Source organism: Serinus canaria, chromosome 3 (assembly GCF_022539315.1).
Source record: "Serinus canaria isolate serCan28SL12 chromosome 3, serCan2020, whole genome shotgun sequence".
NCBI lineage: Eukaryota > Metazoa > Chordata > Aves > Passeriformes > Fringillidae > Serinus > Serinus canaria.
Window position 1 is genome coordinate 108,176,330 of NC_066316.1, and position 20,317 is coordinate 108,196,646.

A 20,317-nucleotide genomic window follows, 5' to 3' on the forward strand; every position below is an offset into this window, starting at 1 on the left:
CTGGATCCAATCCAGGGCTCAAGGCTTTGAAAATTCTGGCTGAGATGTGCCATGGGCACTTGGTGACCCCCTACTGAAACCCAAAATACAAGTTTTCACCATAACATGGACTGTGGGACATCTTCCTTCCTCCAAACTATGCAGGACTTCTGAAATCACCATGAGGGACATACTCATTACAGACATGCTGCTTTGGCAGTGCCAGAGCATTCTCACCTTCATCTCCTCCCAAGCTGCCTTTGCAGAGTGCATCAGAGCACAAAGAAACGAGAAGAGAAACACAATTAAGAAATGTAAATGCCCTCTTTTAAATGGGGCAGTAGCTGCAATGCATGTTGACAGAGATATAGTAAAATGCTAATTTTTAGTAAATGAACTGGGTCTGAACCCAATAAAATGCCATTGAAGTGTGGTAGCTGATCTTCATTCTGTAACCAGTCCTGGAAAAAGAGAAGGTGTAAGATATCAGAAGCTGTAGTGAGATTCAGATAGTCAGCAGTCAATAAGTGGCTCAAACCAGTTCTGTTTAGCTCTTATTTCCATAAGTATTTAATTAATCTACATAACAAAAAAACTCCAAAGAAACTATTCCCTTCTTGTACTGACATGATTTCTTCAGATCTGAAAATGAAATGGCAGCAACTGTATGTCAAGCTGAGGTGAAAACAAATCTGAAACATCACTGCAGGAGGAGAATGAAGGTGTTTAGAGGAGAGAAGCTCCAGCTGAGCTTCCCCCTGAACTCCCTTGCTCACATCATTGTCTTCTGCTGATCAGAAGTGCCTAAATCTGCTGCTTGTGCACAAATTTTGTTGTAGCTTCAACTGAACGATTTTGGAAGCTGGACATGATCTGTCTAGTGTTCTCCATGTCAGCTTGCCTTTACTTTAATATAAAAAGGATTTACACTCTTCTGTTTTGGAATGGTATCAGCATAGTCCTAAATTTTCACTGCTCAGAAGATTTTTCTGTAGACAGAACACAAATAAATGGAAATAATTATTAAGGAATGCTTTGAGCACCTGGGAAAGGGTCTTTAACTGTCAGTTTCTCCATAGAAGGTGCTGCTTTTATTCATCTTCTCTGGGATGGTGGCAAAACTGATACATGGCCCCTGTAGGGCTGGAACTTCTACAACAAACAGTTGAGGTCTCACTCAAACTCATGAGCATCCCACTTGTCTCCTCACTGTGTAAATCAGGCACAAGCACAAGAGGAAAAAACATGACAGATTCTTCCACTGGAAGATCAAGAACCACAACACTGAATATTCCAAGGTAAGGCAGAATAAAATAACCTTGGTCTGACTGGGTTCAGCAGCAGGTCACTTAGGAAAAATTTCTTTTTTTTTTCCCCAGTTTGACAACTACATCATGACTATTTCCACACTTTGGTGATCAGAACTTTGTCAGTGAAATATTTGAGAATAGCTAATTCTCATGTGCAGTCAACTTTCAGAGCTCATACAGTGGTAAACAGCTCTCTGTCCTTCTGCAGCTGCTGTTTTTGACTAGTGGGTTAAAAACCTCACATTTTAAGGGCACATGTATTTTGGGGCAGAGTCTGAGTTGGTTGCTTTTATTCACAATACCCAAATAAATAAGTGTAGCCATCTAAGCTAGTCCACCTTGCTCCACTGGCCACCCTTGCAGGTTACAGTCTTCCCAAAGTTATGGTAGTGAAGATAAAATTTGGTATAAGCAGCCAAACTTTTGAATTTTTGGCCAATGTCCAACCCTCCCCAGTTTTTATCACAACTGGTTTTTATAGGTGCTTTTTTTACAGTGTTGAAGTTGGGCTTGTAGATGATGCTGGATTCATTTTTATTTTGTTGAGGCTTGTTTTATTTGCACTTAGGTATGTAGTTGTGGTGCATGCTCTGAAGGGATTTTGCATCTTAGTTGGTTTCTTTGGTGGTCTTGAAGGAAGGGAAAAATTAATGCAGCACTTAAAGAGCCTGTTATTAAAACTTTATTCATAGTGGAGCAGGAGGAGCATAGAAAATGTCTTAATTTATATGCATATATATTAAATAAATATGAATATATATGTAGTAATATTTTTCATGATGACTGGATTCCAAAAATCAACTCTGCTTTTTAAATCCTAAGGCAAACATAACCCTTTTGAGGACGTCTTGATACCTCCCTCTCTCTGCAATGAGAGTGGTTTATCCTTGTAAAAATAAAAGATTTTTACTTTGTGGAAGTAATTTGATTGTAACCTTTGGTTTCTTTGCTGTCTATAATTTTTCTCTTGCCCAAAGTTTAACGTTATGCTGTGAATCATTAAGAAATTGTGAAACCTCCTGAAGTTTTAGAAAAAACACCTTTGACCTGTATGAAAAAGACCTTCTTGAATCTGGAAATTGTTGGGGTTTTTTTTTCCTTTGGTAATAGTTTGTTAGGAGTTTTTAAAGTCCCACAGAACGTGGTTTGAGAGGGAGAGATCTCAAGGGGCTAGGACAGAGTTGTCAGAGCCAGACACTGCAGAGATACCTCTTGCACCCTTAAATTGTTCTGAAATGTCCTTATATTTTACAGGACGTGAGTTGTGCTCTTGGCTGCCATTTCCTTCCTGCAGCCTCCCAAAGGTAAGTGGATTGTGCCCTCTGGGGGCTCTACTGCTTCAACTTGGATTTAAGTGTGGTGTGGTTTTTTCTTTTCTTTCTCTCATTCTTTCTTTTTCTCTTTCTTTAGCTTTAAATTTCACATTGATTTTCCCCCTCTCCTTATGTCTTATGAGAGAAGAAATTTATGGCCTTTTTACATCAGGAAGTCTAGCTTTTCCTGACGTTTTATTGCTTTGAATATTTGAAACATTTCAATCCCAGACAATAAATATTACATGATTATTGTTTTCATATGGATAGGCTATTTCTCCCCGTTTTTCCTGTCCAACATTTTACTAGCAAGTGACACCCAAAAATTTATGGATACTAAAACCATTACTATTCAACTTCACTGGGAAGGTCAGAGATAGTCCCTCAATTTGCATGTAGTGTATGTATATATTTTAAAAAGAAAAAGCTTAAGCCCTCTCATATGTTTTGAATCCTATAATGATACAAACTTACACCATAAAAGAAGGTATGATTTTTTCTTAAAAAAAGTACTCAGGCCAAACCTTGTTTTCACTGAATTAAATGACAGCTCTTGAAGGTTAGGTGGGAAAAGCAGTGAGCCCCAGTGGAACATTGCCCAGGTCTGCAACTGGCAGCCTGCAGGTGCAGAGCTTGGGAGTTTTTGGGAGTTGGTGGGATGGTTTGTTCCAGTCTGTAACTCAGAGTGTGGGTTTTCTGCTCTCCCAGGTTGGTAAATTGTTGTTCTCGTGGTAGAAAGGATTCCTTGCCAAGTGGGACCCACAGAACCCAGTCTGAGGTTACACTTTTTGATGCTCTATTTGGAGAAACAGCTGGCTCCTCCCTGTGTGTGTGCTGCACCAGTTCTGCAGCACCAGCTGTGGCAACCAAGTCCATCTTGCAGCCCCAAGTTTAATCTGACAACCAGCAGAAAATGCAGTGTAGGAAATCTCTGGTCAAGTAACTAAGGCAGTCAGATTAAAAGAGGCAAAGGTTCTGCTCAGAAGCTCTTGTTGGCTATTTTTATTTTTTTTTTTATATTGACTGTTTTTTGTGAATACCGTGCAGGACCCTGATGCTTGTGTTCCATTAACCTTCATAGAATCAGAGAAATTTTGGGTGGGAAGGGACTTCAAAGATCATCTCATTCCACCCCCTGCCATGGGCAGGGACACCTTCCACTATCCCAGGTTGCTCCAACCCACGTCCAACCTGGCCTTGAGCACTTCCAGGGATGGAGCAGTCACAGCTTCTCTGGGAAACCTGTGCCTGGGCCTCACTACCCTCACAGGGAAAAATTTATTCCTAATCCCTGATCTAACTCTATCCTCTTTCAGTTTAAAGCCATTCCTCAGTGTCCTATCACTCCATGCACTTGTAAAAAGTCCCTCTCCAACTCTCTTGGAATCCCTCTCCAATTCTCTTCTTGATTAGAAAGGAACTTCTCCCAGGAGCCTTTTCTTCTCCAGGCAGAACAACCCGAATTCCTTCAGCCTGTCAAGAGAATTATTATAATATTTCAATGATTTTGTATTGATCTAGCTTGAGAACTGTATCCTAGATAACCAAGAAATCTCCCACTTTCTGTCAGTTCCCAATAAATTGTTTTGTCCAAATTCAGTCTGTCTATATAACTATGAGGAGAGGAATCCTACTGTGTTTACAGAGGAGGAAAATGGTCAGGATGTGGGTACAGTAAACCTAAATACATGTCTTTGGGACACAAGCAAGATCAGACCCCTCTCAGACTGGGTAAAGGTTTGCAACATGGAAAAGAAAAAGTACAAAACCTGTCAAAAATTTTCCACTGCAACAACATCCATGATCTGGTGGCTCTTTTCTCTTCTCGCCTTGTGCAGACAAAGGGAGCCAGAGTCTAAATCCATTCAGAAAGAAACACTAGTAAATACTTGTTTAAAGTCTTTCTAAAGTGTTGTTTTGTCTTTACCCTTCCTCCTGTCTCATCCTCTTTTGGGAATGTTGAAAATAACATTTAGCTCTGTGCTGCCTTTGTCTGTCCTTTTCCATGTGGTAAACATGGACTTTTCCCTCCCTTTTCCTTACAGACTTTCAGCCAACTCAGCTTTTCCTGTTTACCTCCTTGTCAAAGGTGTCATTGGTGATATCACTCCAAGTCTAGAAATGAGGGGGTTTGCTGCTTTTCCTAACTAGCTGCTGCTCCCTTTGGTATTACATTGATTTTGCATCATATCAGATTTGGCACATTTACCAATTCATTTTTGTTTTAAGGAAAGCAGATGCTTCCCTCACCCACCCCTTACCAACACATGGTGAAGGTGAAGGCACTGAAATGGTTTTCTGGAGACCTGGGCTCCCATCCAGACCTCTCAGTGCCTCAGTTCATTATTATTGTATCAATGAATTGTAGACCCAGTCTTTTAAAAATAATACTGGTAATAGTGGTAAGAGGAAGACTGTAGGTCCTAAAATTCAAATTAAAAATGGTGGTAGGGGAGCTGCAATAGCTCTGTGGCTGAAAAAATGACCACAACAGCTTTGCAAAATCAGTTTTGTTCTTGCACAGAGAGAGATGAATCCAGGACAGCAGCTGCTTTATCAAGTGCTGTGTTTGTTTCTTCTGATTTGGATACCCCAAATATTTCAGTGCCTCAGGAAGACACTGACTCCTGATAAAGGCAGCTGCTGGCTTAAGAGTTCCCACTGTGGTTTGGACACAATTCTTCTATTCTACACAATAAAAAACCAAAAAATTGAAGTGTGATGTCATGTGAACCGTTGGTAATTATCAAAACAGACCCTGTTTTAATCTCTCCAGATCTGTTATCTTTTGCTGAAGAGTAAAGGCACCACACATAAGGAAATACTTGAGTTTTCCTGACCAATGATATTTGTAAATGTACAACAACCTCCTCATGGAAGGAACAGCTTCATAGCTGAAATCAGAATTGCAGGCTTTCATTTAGGAAAAGAAGGTTCTACTTTCAGAGCACCACTTAAACCTGTACATAACTAATTCACTGAAGTCTGCCTTACACCATTGTCATCTTGGAACACCTCTGAGGGAAGAAACTGATCCATTTTTCCACCTACTTCTCCTTGAAGCCTGCTCAGAAGAACCCTTACATTGCTAAGTATATAGAGTCATAAAATCATGGAATTCTTTGGGTTGGAAGGGACCTTAAAGATTATCCAGTTCCAACCCACTGCCATTGACAGGGACACCTTCCACTGTCCCAGGTTGCTCCAAGCCCTGTCCAGCCTGGCCTTGGACACTTCCAGGGATGGGACATCTGCCACCTTTGCTGCATTTTCAAGGACCAGCAGCAGCATCTGTCCCCCATCTAACCTGAAACTGTCTTGATATTTGGTGTAATTTGAGCACACTCTTAAAGGAAGGCTGGAAATAATAACATTCTGCTGAATTGAAATCAGTGTAATAAGAAAAAAAAAGAAAACAAAAGCCTGTGGACATCTAGGAAGGACAATAAGTTTGAGGTCTGTTGTGTGGTGCAGAAGGTGCAGCTGCACTGTTGGGAGGGTGATCTCCAGCCAGAGTCATGCCCTCAGGTAAAACCTGTACCCTGGGGTCCATCACCATTTTATTGCTGCTCTGGAACAGGATGTGCAACTGCTCTGCATTAATACGTTATTACAGGTTGGCCAGTGTAAACTCCAGGTGTTGAGAACATGATTTATTCCATTAGTATAAAAAGGTGTTTTCTATGGCCGTATTAAAAATTATACTAACTGTTGGGCTTGCCACTGCGCTGTGTGTGGCACATGCCAATTTAAACCTGTCATTTCCTCTAATTTAAGGATATGTCCTCAGAAGATCATTAACTGGGGGTGGAGTTGGGGATCACAGTACAGCTGTGGCCTGTTAACCCCCATCTGGCTGTTAATCCCTGCAAAGCACCTTCCCCAAAGATGTCGGCTGCTACCATGCAGTCACTGAAGCAGAGACCAAAGAAATTACATTTTTGGGTCCATTTTATATTTAAATCTATTTTACATTACAACTTTAATTTAGGGTGAATTGTGCCTGTAGTGTGGTGTATGAACCCAGTGGCTTTATTTGTAGTGAGTTCACTGTTGAGTGGACCAAATAATTCCAAAGAGCTGTAGCAGAGCCCACAATGTTTCCTGTGTCCCTCTGGGCTTATCCCAAAGCAACACCAGCCCTGAGCACTGCTGGGATGAGCAGTCATGGGCTGATGTTCCTCCTCACTGGGCTTCCCTCTTCCAGTGCTAGACTCAAGGTCCTGGTCACTCTGGACTGAGCAGATGGAGATCCAGTCTGAGGCTTCAATGTTTTGTGCGTGTGTGTATGAAGGCAATGCAGTGATTTCAGTCCCATATGGTTGCCAAAACTCTGAGTTTATCCATCTGAAAACCCCCCAACATGAGGGTGGTGAGGCCGTGGCACAGGTTTCACAGAGAAGCTGTGGCTGCCCCACCCCTGGAAGTGTCCAAGGCCAGCTTGGACAGGGCTTGGAGCACCCTGGGGTAGTGGAAGGTGTCCCTACCATGGAAGGGGGTGGAACGAGGTGGTCTTTGAGGTCCTTTCCAACACAAACCACTCCATGATTCTCTGATTCTATGATTTCTGTGCTATCATCCCTCTGAGAGTTTCTTGGGCATATTTTTCCATTTTCTTTTTCTACTCTCTAATGGTGCTAGCTTATTTGGGCATTACACTCAGCCTCAGTAAGCCAAACACCCGACTTAAATTCCTAATACAACCCCAAAAAATTCAAAATCTTTTTTTTTGCAGAAATCCATATCAGCTGACCTGCCAAGAGATGAGAGCAGAGGGGCTGGGTCAGGAGTGTGACATCAGACACAGGGTGGGTTGCAATATTTGATGCCTTTTTTTGTGCTTTTCTAGTCCTTCATGCCTCCTGTCCACACAGCTTAGATCCAAGTTCTGGTTCTGGAGCTGGTTTGGGATAACCTTGGGGAAATCCCAGAGAAAAGGCTCAGGTCTGTACGTGACCCAGGCTTGTGCCCTTGGCTAAACTGCAGCTTTTTTTCCTGGCTGGCATTTCAGTAGCACAACCGCAGTATCTCCTAGAAAAGCTCCAATCTTGCCTGGTGTAAAATAAGCTTCTATTTTTTTAGACATCTTGAGAGTGGATTATCTCTATGTGCTGCACTGAGCTACCAGCAACCTGTACCCAGGGGATGCTGATGCACAAAGCCTGGCCAGAAGCACATCAAGCCTCAGGGCATTATTCAAATGCACACAGAAAGCCCTTAGCAGCCCTGCCTATCTTAAGCAGAGTCCCTTAAACCTGTTTTTCCTGGCAAAGGTTTATCTAGCCTGTGTTTAAAGACCCCCAAGGATGGAGATTTCACAGTCTTGAGTCTACTAATGTTATAGATCCTCATAAATTTTTTTCCTATCTGGTTTGAATTTTTTTCCTTTTTTCACAGCAATGTAAAGGCTTTCCTTATCCTAACAGTCAGGACAGATTGTAGTTGTGTGCTCTGGAACAGCCTTTTCTGTGCTCAAAGGCACTTACATCCCACCAAGGCTCTCTTTTGACTAATAAATGTAACTTGATCAATCTGTCCTCCCAGGCTGCCCTTTCTGGCTTTCCAGCACAGCTTTCTGTTTTGACAATGAGCCATTGATAACTGCTCTCTGGGTGCACATATCTGCAGCCTTGTCCCCACTCTCCAGCAACTTTATCTAGACCCATGTTTCCCTCACCTGATTAGGAAAGTGAATATGAGACAGTGTCAGAAGTCTGCAAGTGCCAGCGATGAATCTATTGCCTTTTCCTGCAGCCTAAGGCTTGTCACCTGTCACAGATATCTCACAACAAGGGTTCAAATGGCCACCAAAAGTCACACTTTGTGTAGACTCAAAGAGTAGACAAAGGATTAGTTAAAAGCAAGGATTATTCAGCCTGATGGTGAACTGGGAAACAGAAGCACTGAGGTGCTGGAGTCATGGAGAGTCTGACCTGCAAGAGATGGATCATGTCTTTCCAGGATCTCATTTTCCCATTTTCACACCTGTGACAGGTCAGTGAATGCTGAAAGCATTTGCACTTGCAATATCTGACTTCCTGATTCACACTGTGAATGACCTGTTTTTGTCATGCTGATAACCAGCTATTTTCCCTGACTTTGCCCAGGAGGTGATCTGGTAAGAATATCACTGACAGAGAGGTTAAATTAATTTCTAGTGATTATCTGATGGCTTTTTAATACTTAATTCAGGTTTTCAGCTTTGAGTGTGTTGTTACTACATGCATGGAGAGAGCCAGAGTGCTCTCATCATGTGATTCTCTTCCTGAGCCAGATAAAAGAGCTTCATCAGTTTTATTTCCAGGTTTTAATTTCTTGCATCCTACTTCTCAAAAGGCCAGGGACTAAAAGGTGTTCCATCCCTCACAGCACGTATGGGAATGGGATTCATGGCTCCTGGGCTTCTTTTCCATCTCTCTCCAACTTCTCCAGTGTTACATTCACTTCTGCTCACCTCAGTGACCCTGCCTGGAAACTTACCATCTTGCTTGGTTCATCCCTTGCTCTCAAGGCAGCTTTCAAATGCTGCAGTAATCATCATGCCGATTTGATAGCTGGACAAACTGAGGCACAGCAAAGGGAAAGGACTGCCATTCTTGTCTCCATGCTCAGGGGCTTGTCCAGCAGACCAGACAAGTGCTGGGGTAGAAATAAATATTCCTCCTGATGACTGTGGTCTCTGTGGTCAGGGCTGAGGGTCGAAACGTTAGCACAAGGCTTGCACGCAGAAACCACAGAATCCCCCACAGCTTCGCTGCACTTTATTAAAAGTCACTGCTTCTGTGAAAAATGAGGTTTACAAGAGTTAGGTGCCTTAATTATAAAGTCATGTGTGTTTGAATGACTTCTTCCCTGCTAACCATTTGTGACAGCCTACAAATGTGAAAAGTATTACCAAGCCTATTTTTAACGTGGCTATGGAGAGGCTGTAGTAGGAAAACCAAATCCTACAGGATCCTAGTGAGAAAGACAAGTGATTCCTTAAACATGGTTAAGGTTACCTGGGTTTAGCACCAATGCTGATACTATCCAAAAGACAGGAGATGTGGGAGTCCTGTGGAAGCAACTGGGTGTTAAATAAGTGATAGGAGGAAGGGATAAATTTTCCCTTTGGAAGTGGCTGAATGGTCAGTGTATGAAGACAAAAAAATCTATTCAGAGGGGTGCTGGCCCATGTCACGGTGTGCAGGTTCTATACGTGTTTCCTGCAGAGCTGTCGCCTGTCAAAAATTTTTTCCATCCTGTTCTTTATCAGATAATTTGCCACTAAGGGGGGACACACATTGCTCAATGCTTTGTAGAACAGAGTCCTTAATGCTGCTTCTCCAAGGGTTGTGGCAAACTTGAGACCTGAAGAATCATCTTTGTCACCTACCTTTAGCCATGGGCTCTTCAGGGGAACAGGAAAACACAGAAGATCCCTCTGGCAGACTCATTCCTGCATCCAGTAACAAGAGTTTCACCTTCTTATAACAGGGAGAGGCACTGGAGAAGGAGAGCAGGCCAAAAGCAACATTAATGTTGGAACAGTAAGTGTCACACTTGGTTTGAAAGGAAATGAAAGTGATGGAAAGGAAATATTCCACATAGGAGGGGACAGAGAGAATTATGCTCTTTGTTGGTTTCAAGGTAAAGAATAAGGTGTAGAAGATGGATAAAAAGATGACATACTTGTGGATAAAAGTTTTATTGTGGGTTAGGTTTAAGGTTGATGGACACCATTGTGGAAATTTCCTCTGATCAAATATATAATTAGTTTTAACTCTAGGCCTATGATTCTTTCTCCTTCCATGATTTTGTATGGGATTACACAGACCTTAATCTTGGTGTAAGGTCTGCAAAAAGTGCTTCTTCATGCCTGGATAAATCATCTAAGCAGCAATCTGTTGCTAAGCAGCAATACAAAATTTACACCTTCCTTTAACTGTGTCATGTCTCCATTTCTCCCCCACTGTATTTTGTCAATTCTGAGTGATAAATTATTTATGCCCCCCTACCACAGTATCATCTATCACAGTATTCTGTGCCTATAGCCTGTAATTTAGTTGCTTCTTTACCATTATTTAAATAAATAAAAGACTCTATTTCCTAGGCCAAGGCAGATTTTACAGACTTAACTGTCACATTATTTAAAATACTTTAAAGATAAGGATTGAATCTGATGGTCATGAGATACTTCACACCACAGAACTAGGAGCAGAAATAGAAAAAAACACATGTGGCTTGTTTTGTTCAAGAGTTTTCAATTTCTTTAGTTGGGTACCATGAATATGCATCTGAAAAGAACTTTCCCTCTTTGTAATGCAGACTGAGGCTGAAGCACGGCTTATTCCTTGAAATAGCCATTGTTACCAAGCTGTCATGGCACTACCTGCAGCTAGAGAGAGCAGAATTAAAATGTTAGAACTTCAAGTTTTGTTTCTCCAGGTGGGGTTTCACCAGAGCTCAGTAGCTATAATGTAATTTCCATCTAAACATTGTTTTTGATAAAAACATGGCAAAATTTTCTCATTGTTTTATTAAAATGTACTTATATTGTGATTAAACCAAGGCCAGAGTCATGAGGCTCTGACATGTTAAGGGTTAATACTGAAGCATGGAGTAATTTTTTTGTTTTCTTTCATGATAAATGTTGAACCCAGATCTTCACTGTAATCACACTTGTCTGAATCAGGAGTCTGAGTCAGCAGTTTAACATCTTTCTCATGACAAAATCTACAATGCATCTGGAGACCTGAGGGCTCAGGGAGATTGTGTGCTTAAAGAGGTGTAATTGGAAATAATAGGGAAATTTGGAAAAAGAGATGGGAAATCATGGTTTTTTCTGATACATTGCTTCCCTCATTATGTATCTCTATAGATTTTTTTGTCATTGTTTGTTTGGATTTTTAAACCTAATAGAAATTATTTTCCAGTCTTAACTGTGGATGAGACAGAAGAAAAAGCCTTCTCTGTGTAGGTGAACCACTGGCCATAAACAGAGTTGTCTGACTTAGAAACCGAGTCTGTGATTATAAGGTTGTGTTTACTATGGAGGAGTTGAATTCAAGTTGGTTGTGGCTCTTTACTGGGGATGTCACTCTCTAGAGTGACTTTTACATTTGAGAGATTAACCTGGAAATCTTAAATCTGGCTCCCTCCTCCCTATGAAGCTGCAACAAAGAGACAACAGCTGCCTTCCCCTGCATTCAAACGCATCAAGAAAGAACTTGTGGTTTAGACAAAATTATGTAGAAAATTTGGCAAAATTATTTTTGCAGAGAATGAGTCTGGTTCCCGAACCAGCAAGGATTTGGCAGCTGTACAGTTATTTACACTTCCTTACCAGTTTGCCTGCCACAATCTGCAGCTCCTGTGGGGAGTAAGAATGAGAGGACTTCAGTGTGTCCCCAGTGTATCTTTTGACCCCCTAAGACAATAGTAAGGTGCTGAGGGTTTTTTGTCAGAGGAGGACAGACTGTGAATCCATGTTGGTCCTCAGTCCCTTGCTTTTTATGAGAGGTATTGTCACAGGGTCAGCTCTTGATAAACATGAGAGAGGAGCTCACAGTCCTACACAGGCAAGGCAAGGAAAGAAACAGGAGACAAACTGGCTGGATTCAGGCAGGCAGAGCACGGGCACCAGGCTGAGACGGGCTCGGAGTCACGTTTCCTGACTTGTCACAGTCTGTGCCGTCTTCAGTGATGTAACACTTCCTGTGGCTCTTTCTGAAAATATTTTCATAAGCTTTGGGTGATGTGCACTCTGCTAAGGAATTGCCTAATACTGTGATCCCATGAGGGTTTGGAGCTTTAGTGTTTTAAATCACTTGTAGCTGGATTAATTTCCTCAGATTCATATAATACAGAATCAGCTATTATTTGTTTTATCCTCATTACAGCTTCTACAACTGCACATTCTTACCTGGCTAACAAAATATCAGAGGAGTTTGTTTTATTAGCTTTAGCTAATGGTTGTGTACTGATCCCCAGGTAAGATGATATTAGTGCAAAAGTGGAGGGGTTTGTGCTGAGCTGGTTCACATACACCTGTGTTTTCCCAAAAAATCTTGGAAAGTCACGTTGTCCCACACTGCTCAGGTTTGATCACATCATGAGCTTTCTAATTTTTGGCTACTTCTGGTTCCTTATTCCAATCAAAATGAGAGAATAGATGAACTTTTAGAGTGGAGTTCATCCCACCCAACATCCACACCTCAGCTCTGTGTCAGCCAGTTTAAATCCCATGTTTTCAGGGAGTGATCAGTCTGCCCTATTTTAATTGTCTGCTCTAATATTAGGTGAATTACACCCTAAAGACAGCTGTTTCTTTGCACTGAGTACAAAAAGAGAGTAAATGTAGTAGTCAACATCGCAGCTGTCTGCACTTGATCAGATGAATGCTTCCTGCCCTTCAAGCCATGTTTAAACTTATCATGGCATGCATCTGACAAATGATGCATGTCTAGGTGTAAACTGGATGTGTAGAATCTCTTCATAGTCAGAGCAAATAAACAGATTTTTAGCATGGAATCTATCTATCATGTTGGTAAATCTCTGAAGCAGCTTACTTGCACTGGTATTGACTACAGGAAGAAGCCTGGGATGACTGGAATTTAATTCTGTGGTTGATAGGTACACCTATAAAGACACATGAGATTAAATCCAGCCCAAAGAAAGATACCTGACCTTTTTTTTATAGTGCAGAGCATCCCACAGCTCTGTCTGCATGTTGGATAAACATGTTACTCATTTGCATGTGTAAAGATTGAGTCAGGGCTCTACCTGGGCACTCACACCAGGGTATCTTAGCTTTCAGTCATGATTTTATCTTCTGTTCTTGTTTGCAGTGCTATTGGTATTATTGTCAAAATTTAGGAAAAAAGAAGGAAAATCTGAAAAAATATGTCTCCATCCCCCTACTCATAAGATTTGTTTCTCAGAGCCTTGACTCATGGAAAAGGTTGTGAGGTCAGCGTGTTACCAAACAGAACTGGAAATACAAATAGAAATATATCTTCACACATGTTATAATTTGCAGGTTTTTTCATTCCAGGGCGTTATCAACACAGTCATAAGAAGAATAAAGAATGGAGGAGTGAAGAGTGGGGGGAAGAGTAAAACCTTTGGCATTAACCAAGGATCATCACCAGATTGATTCCTCCCTTCATTACATCCAGGTTTGTGCAGAAGAAACTGGGGAAATTCTACCATATAATATGGAGATTATCCCAAATTACAGCTGCATCCAACCAAGTGTCTGGGACAAACCTGCTGTACCTTTCTCTCTAGAAGACTGTGCCAGACTTACTTAAAGCCAAGGAAATGGACATGCTGTTTCCAGTTATACTCCTTGTGATGATTCCATTAGGACCTGGTTTGGGTCTGCTGATGAATTTATTTTGTTTAACAGCTGTAGGCCAAAATTTGAGTGCATCTGGGCCAGTTTATGGCTACAGATGAGCACTGTGGAAAACCTGGAACCAGGCAGAACACATTGACTTTTTCTTTGCTAAGAGTTACAGTGTTTGCAGGAAACCAAAAATCGTAAGGGGATAAGCCCACACAACCCAAAGCAAAAGCAGGGATTTGCATGAGAGCCTTCAGGCTGAACCTGCCTGTTGGGTGAGCCACCCCACAACTCACCTCCCCTCAGCTCAGGCATTCCCAGCCCTGGGGTGGCTTTCTGGGTGTGCCATCAAAGTGTTTCTCACTTTGAGCTTTCATTTACTTGGACAAACAATACAACCAGCTTCTCCAGAGGTGAAGTGACTTTTTGAGTCTCATTTTGCTCTGTGTCTCTGTTTCTCCTCAATTTGCTGCTCTGATTTTTGTAACACTTGATACCTTGACTCTGGTCTGACACATGGACACAGAAGCTGTAGAAAGGCTCCTGCATTCTCTCAGCATTGCTGCTACCAGCACATGGCAAAGGCATTTGTGTCTAAACCTTCACACAAGCTTGCTTTAAGGGGCTCAGAAAATAAATGCTCCATCTGTGGAGGTGCTCAAGGCCAGGCTGGATGTGGCTTTGAATAACCTGATCTGCTGAAAGGTGTCCCTGCCCATGGTGAGGGGTTGGAATGAGATGATCTTTAAAGGTCCCTTCCACCCCAAACCGTTCTGTGATTCTTTGAAAATTGCTTCAGACTGATGCTATGTTAAGTTCTTATATTCCCCAAGATAACAAATCACAAAACTCTTCTAACAGCAATGAGCCTAACTCACCATAGTGCTGTTCCTTGTATTTCTGGTTTTTCCCACAGAGTTGTTCATGAATAACTTAAAAAATATTTTTCATTATTCAATTTCACTGTAAGATTTGCTTTTGTTTGCAGCATTTCTGAAGCAAACATTAGCAATGATCTGCGTTTGTCAGATAATCATAGTCATTAAAAATAATGTTTAATTGTTGTTTCCAGCCACAGCAAATTAAGTGAAGATACAATATGGAAAGGAGAATTTTCTTATGTATGCTACATAAAAATCAGGATGGAATTATGATGACTACAGCTAATGGAATAATTCACCACAAATATTTTATTCAAATGTAGCCTTTTTTCCTGCTGGGGGAATAGCTCTGAGGTAAGTGCAGTTTCTTACGCTGTACTTGCTTGGACAAATATCATTATGAACTTTTTTGCCCTCTGGCTTATTCATAATAAAAAAATTTGAGATGTGTTGGTCAAGCCAGTCACATGGTGCTTTCATGCCTATATAATTGAAATATTACTCCAAGTGTCTTTGAGTACAAACATCCAGGTGCACACATTTAAGGTTCTATTCCCCTCAATGCTCTTCCATTCAACCCTGAAATATCCTATCCTTGCATGTTTAGGCCTCTGAAATTCACTCAAGGGAATGTCCAGGTGGAAGCTGAACCCAGTTCCTTAGAAAAAAACATAAGAAATATTCACTTAATAAAAAATATAATCCAAAACTCAGCAACTTATATATGTAAGAGCTGCCACACTTCATACTTGTCATTGAACCAAATGACATTGAACCATGTGATGTCAAGTCAATCACCGGTGCCCAAATTTTATTCCTTACTTTAACAGGAAAGCTGAATTCCATCCTTAATTCATTTTGTTGTGATGGACATAGTCTGATGTTGTACACACAGACCAGATGGGCTTTAACACCGACCTTTGCCAGGGAGGAATTAATGGTGCTGCAGCTACTCAACTGTGAAATTTCCAGTCTGATATCATCCATCACCAGTGTGTTGCAATGCAGGCTGCAGACAGGCCTGGTTCCCTATTGTTGAGGTTGTCTGACACTTCCCATTACCAGAGCCTGTGTTCAGTTGCTCAGAGCTTTGCCAAGCTTTAACCATTTGGATTTAAATTCTTCATGCTGAGTGTGTGCCTCAGGCTGAATTCATTTCAGAAAATGTCAGCCAAAATCAGAAAATATGTGCATAAAAAAAATCTGACAACCTGTATGTGAATGGTTCTTTTGCCCCCTGTACTTTGCAGGAAGGGTTTGACATCTGGCAGGCTGACCTTTGTGTCAGGGATGAACATGCACTTAAAGTCTGTAGGAAAACTCTCAGGAGCCCAAACTTGCTAAAGTCTCCAGCCTTTGGCCAAGGTGCAAGGCCCAAATGAGGCTTTGGTGTCACCCACAATGGATGTGCTTTTGCCTGGGAGGCTTCTGCTGCCATGGAGTCCAAGAATGTTCTTCATCATCACCACTGAAAACAAAAGGAAAATCCTAATATTCTATTAATCCTAATAGCCTAATAATCTTCAGCCATTCCCTGGTCTGTCTGTACCTCATATTTCCTCTATTTCATTTATCCAGAGTTTAAGAAGTGCTTGGAAAATGCTCTCAAGCACATGTTGGGATTTTTGGAGTTGTCCTATGCATGGCCTGGAGGTGGGTGCCAGTGATTCTTGTGGGTCCCTTCCAACTCAGGATATTCTATGACTCTACAATTCTGTCATTGTTCTCTCTTTATCCATGTGGCTAAAGAGAAACATTTTTATTATCTGCAGTATTAATCCTTCCAGGTGACCCACATCTCACTTCCACCTCTCACTTTATTTCTGCATTTCTGGATTTATAAATCTACAGCTACTGGCATTCCATTCTGCTCTGTGATAGCTTCTAACTCCTATTAGTAAAGGCTGATCATCTCAGTTCACTCCTGGCAATGCAATTCAGTTTTCAGTCCTGACAGTGAAACTCAGTGGAGTAGAATTCACTAATGGGACCTCTGTATTAGTTAGCATAGCACTTCCTAAAAGGCTTAAATTATAATTTGTATTAATTGTCCTGAAGGCACTTGAGGTAAATGGGATAAAGAACAAGAAATGGTAGTGGTAACCAGCTTAAGTAGTCTTATTGTAAGTGGTATTTTGGCTGAAGAAAAGGATTTCATTTTTTGCCATGTCCAAAATTGTTGTACTCCAGAGATACCCTTTGATATTCCAGATCATGCATTTCCTCATGAAGTTCAATATTGAGTTCAACATTTTCATGTAAATCTCTGAGCTGGACAAATTGCAAGTGAAGGAGGTAAAAGACTCCCAGGAATCTGTTGTGAAAGGCTGATGATTACAGCTGGGATTCCTCCTGGATGAGAAAACCATCCCTTGGCTGACGGCGTGGCTGCATCTTGGAACATCAAGCGAGGTCTTTATGTAAATCTGAGTGTTCTTCTGCTTGTTCTGCTGCAAAAGCCAATCTCACTGGGACACAGAAGGAAATCCAGTGAGACAAGGTAATGGAGATGGAAGGATGCTAATGGAAAGATTAGGTCTCTGGGCTGTCAGACTTGTCCCTCCTAAGCACATGTTTATGCTTTAAGTTAAATAATACAGCATGTTTATGTATGTGAGTATATATAAGCTGCATATGTATCTGAATGTATGAATGGTAAGATGCTGTCTGTGCAAGAAAGTCATGGCAGAGACTAGTTCCACATTTATATATATTAAATTACATTTCATTACATCTATAATACAATGTAAAAGGTTTCTCCCTTTCCCTGGAGAACACCATCTTAACATTCATGTACTTGTGTACAACAAGGCTGTACACGTACAGGATCTTGGAGGGCAAGCTGGTTTGGATGTTACTAGAATTTTTTTACCCTATAGATGGTTTCTGTGACTCCTAACTCTGGATAAAATGTGTCCTTTTTGTTGGAATGAATGCTGCAATGCTGAATTCATGTCCTGATGAGGGAATCAGTGGGTCAGGGTTCCCAGTACTCCAGGTGTCCTTGTCCTTTTGTTCCATATAAACATTTTTGTATGTTCCAGTCTTTGAGTTTAAAAAAACATTAAAAAAAACCCCAAAACAATCCATTGCCTGTTCGACTTTACCAAGTCTTTTTTTTCCCTGCCCTTTGTTGACCTTGAGATTACTTCCTGCAACCTGTGCTTGTTGCAACATAACTGCACTTAGAGACAGGTCTCTCCACATGTCTCTCTTTGCGGAGTAAGAGTTTATTTACTTAATTGTGTCTGATAACTCTGGGACTGAAACACTTCTGTGTGTTAATTTTCCATGACAGTCTTTGTAGAGCTCTTTGGAGACACCTTATAATCCTTGAACATAATGGAAAGGGAGGGGACAGAGTTAATTTTGCTTCATCTTCTTCCTCATTGTCCTCCCACTTCTCTTTTTTCCACCTTGAGGAGAAGAGAGGATGCTGATAGGAGAGTTCATGCCTTCCACTGAAGCCTTTACCTGAAATGTGCCACTTCTGGTGGGTATTTGTGGAAGCAAAGCACGTCAGCAGTTTGCAAGATCACAGTCCTGAGAGGAAATGGCTGAGTTTAGATGCCCTGATTTTATTGTCTATTTTGGATAAGATGATAAATACTGACACAAGAAGCCAGCAAGTCGATTTATTGATTTCAATTCTGCTTGTTGCTCTTTTCAGCCCTTCATGTGTATTTTTGGATGATGAGGCAGAATTGGAGACAAAAGAGAAATTCCTCCTCTGCTTTTGGCAGAATGGAACTAACTTGCTTGAAAAATATACAGGAAATGTCCAAGTCAATACGTACTGTTTTTAGATTTAAGGATCCCTGTGGTTGTTGCTGCCAGCTGGGGGCAAAAATTGTCTGGTTTTCTGCTTCCTCCAGCAGTGCAATGCACTTCTCACTCCAGCACTGCCAATCCTGTCTCCCTTGCAGCAGCCTTAGACTAAACTCCATCGGACTAATGATAGGAACTGATAGGTAAAGGCACAATCTCCCTTGACATTTGTATTGACTGTAAGTGAATTAATCACAGTCAACACTGTCCAACAGTGTCAAAGGCTTAAAAAAAAAGACTACAAACTTCATCAGAAAACAGTTTACATCTGAGTAACTACTGCTTTGATATTACTGTCATTACTTGTGGTATTACAGTGAGCAGTATTTTGACTTTCAGAGGTTGCTGGCTGGCTGAGGCACATGGGGATTCAATGTGGGCAAGACAACCCAGTTTGGGATCTATCAATCAGAGCACAGCAAAGCCCAGGAGCTCTAAAAGACTTCCAAATTGGCCTGCTCAATGTCCAGCAGTGTTTTTAAAAAGGAAGGTGAAGTTGGGGAGTTTAGAAGAGCCCAGTTTGCCTTTGTATTTGACGAGAAAAAATAACTGGGTTAGTGCTTGGAAGTGGTGAAAGAAAGCTCCACAGGGATTGTGGGTTCATTCTTGCTGGAAATAAAGTTTTTTTAGAAAAGTGAGGGATGCAATCAATGTCATGGGTTGGGTTTGTTCCACTAAAATTGGGTTGCAATCCCTGCTTGCTTGAGGAACTTTATTGATGTGAGTAGTCCCATTGAGAGTATGAGTATTTATGTAGCTGAGAGAAGCTAATGAAATGAACTCAAGTGAAAAAGGGATTGTTCACATGCCCAAGAATTGTATGACAAGGGCCCTAATCCAACCATTGTGGTTTAGGGATTTGCAAAATTACTTATTTTTGCTATGAATCTCTGTCAGTTTTGCTAACTCTTCACACATTCCAGGCTCTCTCCTGAAATCTACCTTGTTTGCTCTGAATTTCTCATTCCAGGACAGACATAGCAACGTACTGACCTAATTCTTCAGGTTGTGCAGCTGTGTACTCACTATTTTAAGAGATAAATGAATAACAGTCTCTCCGTTCTCCAGTGTAAATTGACCAGAGCCTCCTCATGTCAGTGAAGCCACATGAAGTTGTGAAAACTGAGTGCCTGGGGCTAAATGTTAGCTGGAGAAAGAAAAGGTAGCCACAGCATCATACTTCTGAAAATGACTGTGACCATACAACATTTTAACATTTTCAGGTAAAAACTGTGATCTAGTAAAAAAAAAGAAAAACAACAACAAAACAAGCAAACAAAAAACTTGTATCTGTGATGATAGGACTTTGTTGATGTTCACTGGGGTATTACAACAAAGATCTTATGGTGCCCAAGGTTATCACATTGTTCAAACAGATTTTTCTCAGAAGGGATGTTTTCTGCCTTTTCAGCTATTCTTTCTTTTTGTTTTTTGTTTTTTTTTTTTAATCAGGGTTATATTTTTGAAGGTGTCTGCACTCTTGTTGGCTGCTGGACAGCTGTATCACAAGGATTTCCCTCTGGTATAAAACACAGAGCTCTTCTGTATCAGTGTGGAATGCAGTAGCAAATCACTGTACAGTGGCCCATAAGGATACCAGCTACCCTTATAAACTTTTTATAACTTAGGAAAATAAACATGTGGTTTCAGGGCTCTGCATAGTCAGTACTAGCTGAC

At 41.1% G+C, this 20,317-nt stretch overlaps 1 long non-coding RNA gene across 1 annotated transcript; it reads left to right on the forward strand.

Annotated features, from left to right (window-relative positions):
• Positions 1–1,120: 1,120 nt before the first annotated feature.
• LOC127059412 (uncharacterized) lies at positions 1,121–20,080 on the forward strand. The gene is made up of 7 exons (XR_007777172.1): positions 1,121–1,277; positions 2,544–2,593; positions 7,338–7,410; positions 13,638–13,761; positions 15,004–15,166; positions 17,024–17,312; positions 19,611–20,080. It is a non-coding gene; the product is annotated as an uncharacterized LOC127059412 (long non-coding RNA).
• The last annotated feature ends 237 nt before the right edge of the window (positions 20,081–20,317 follow it).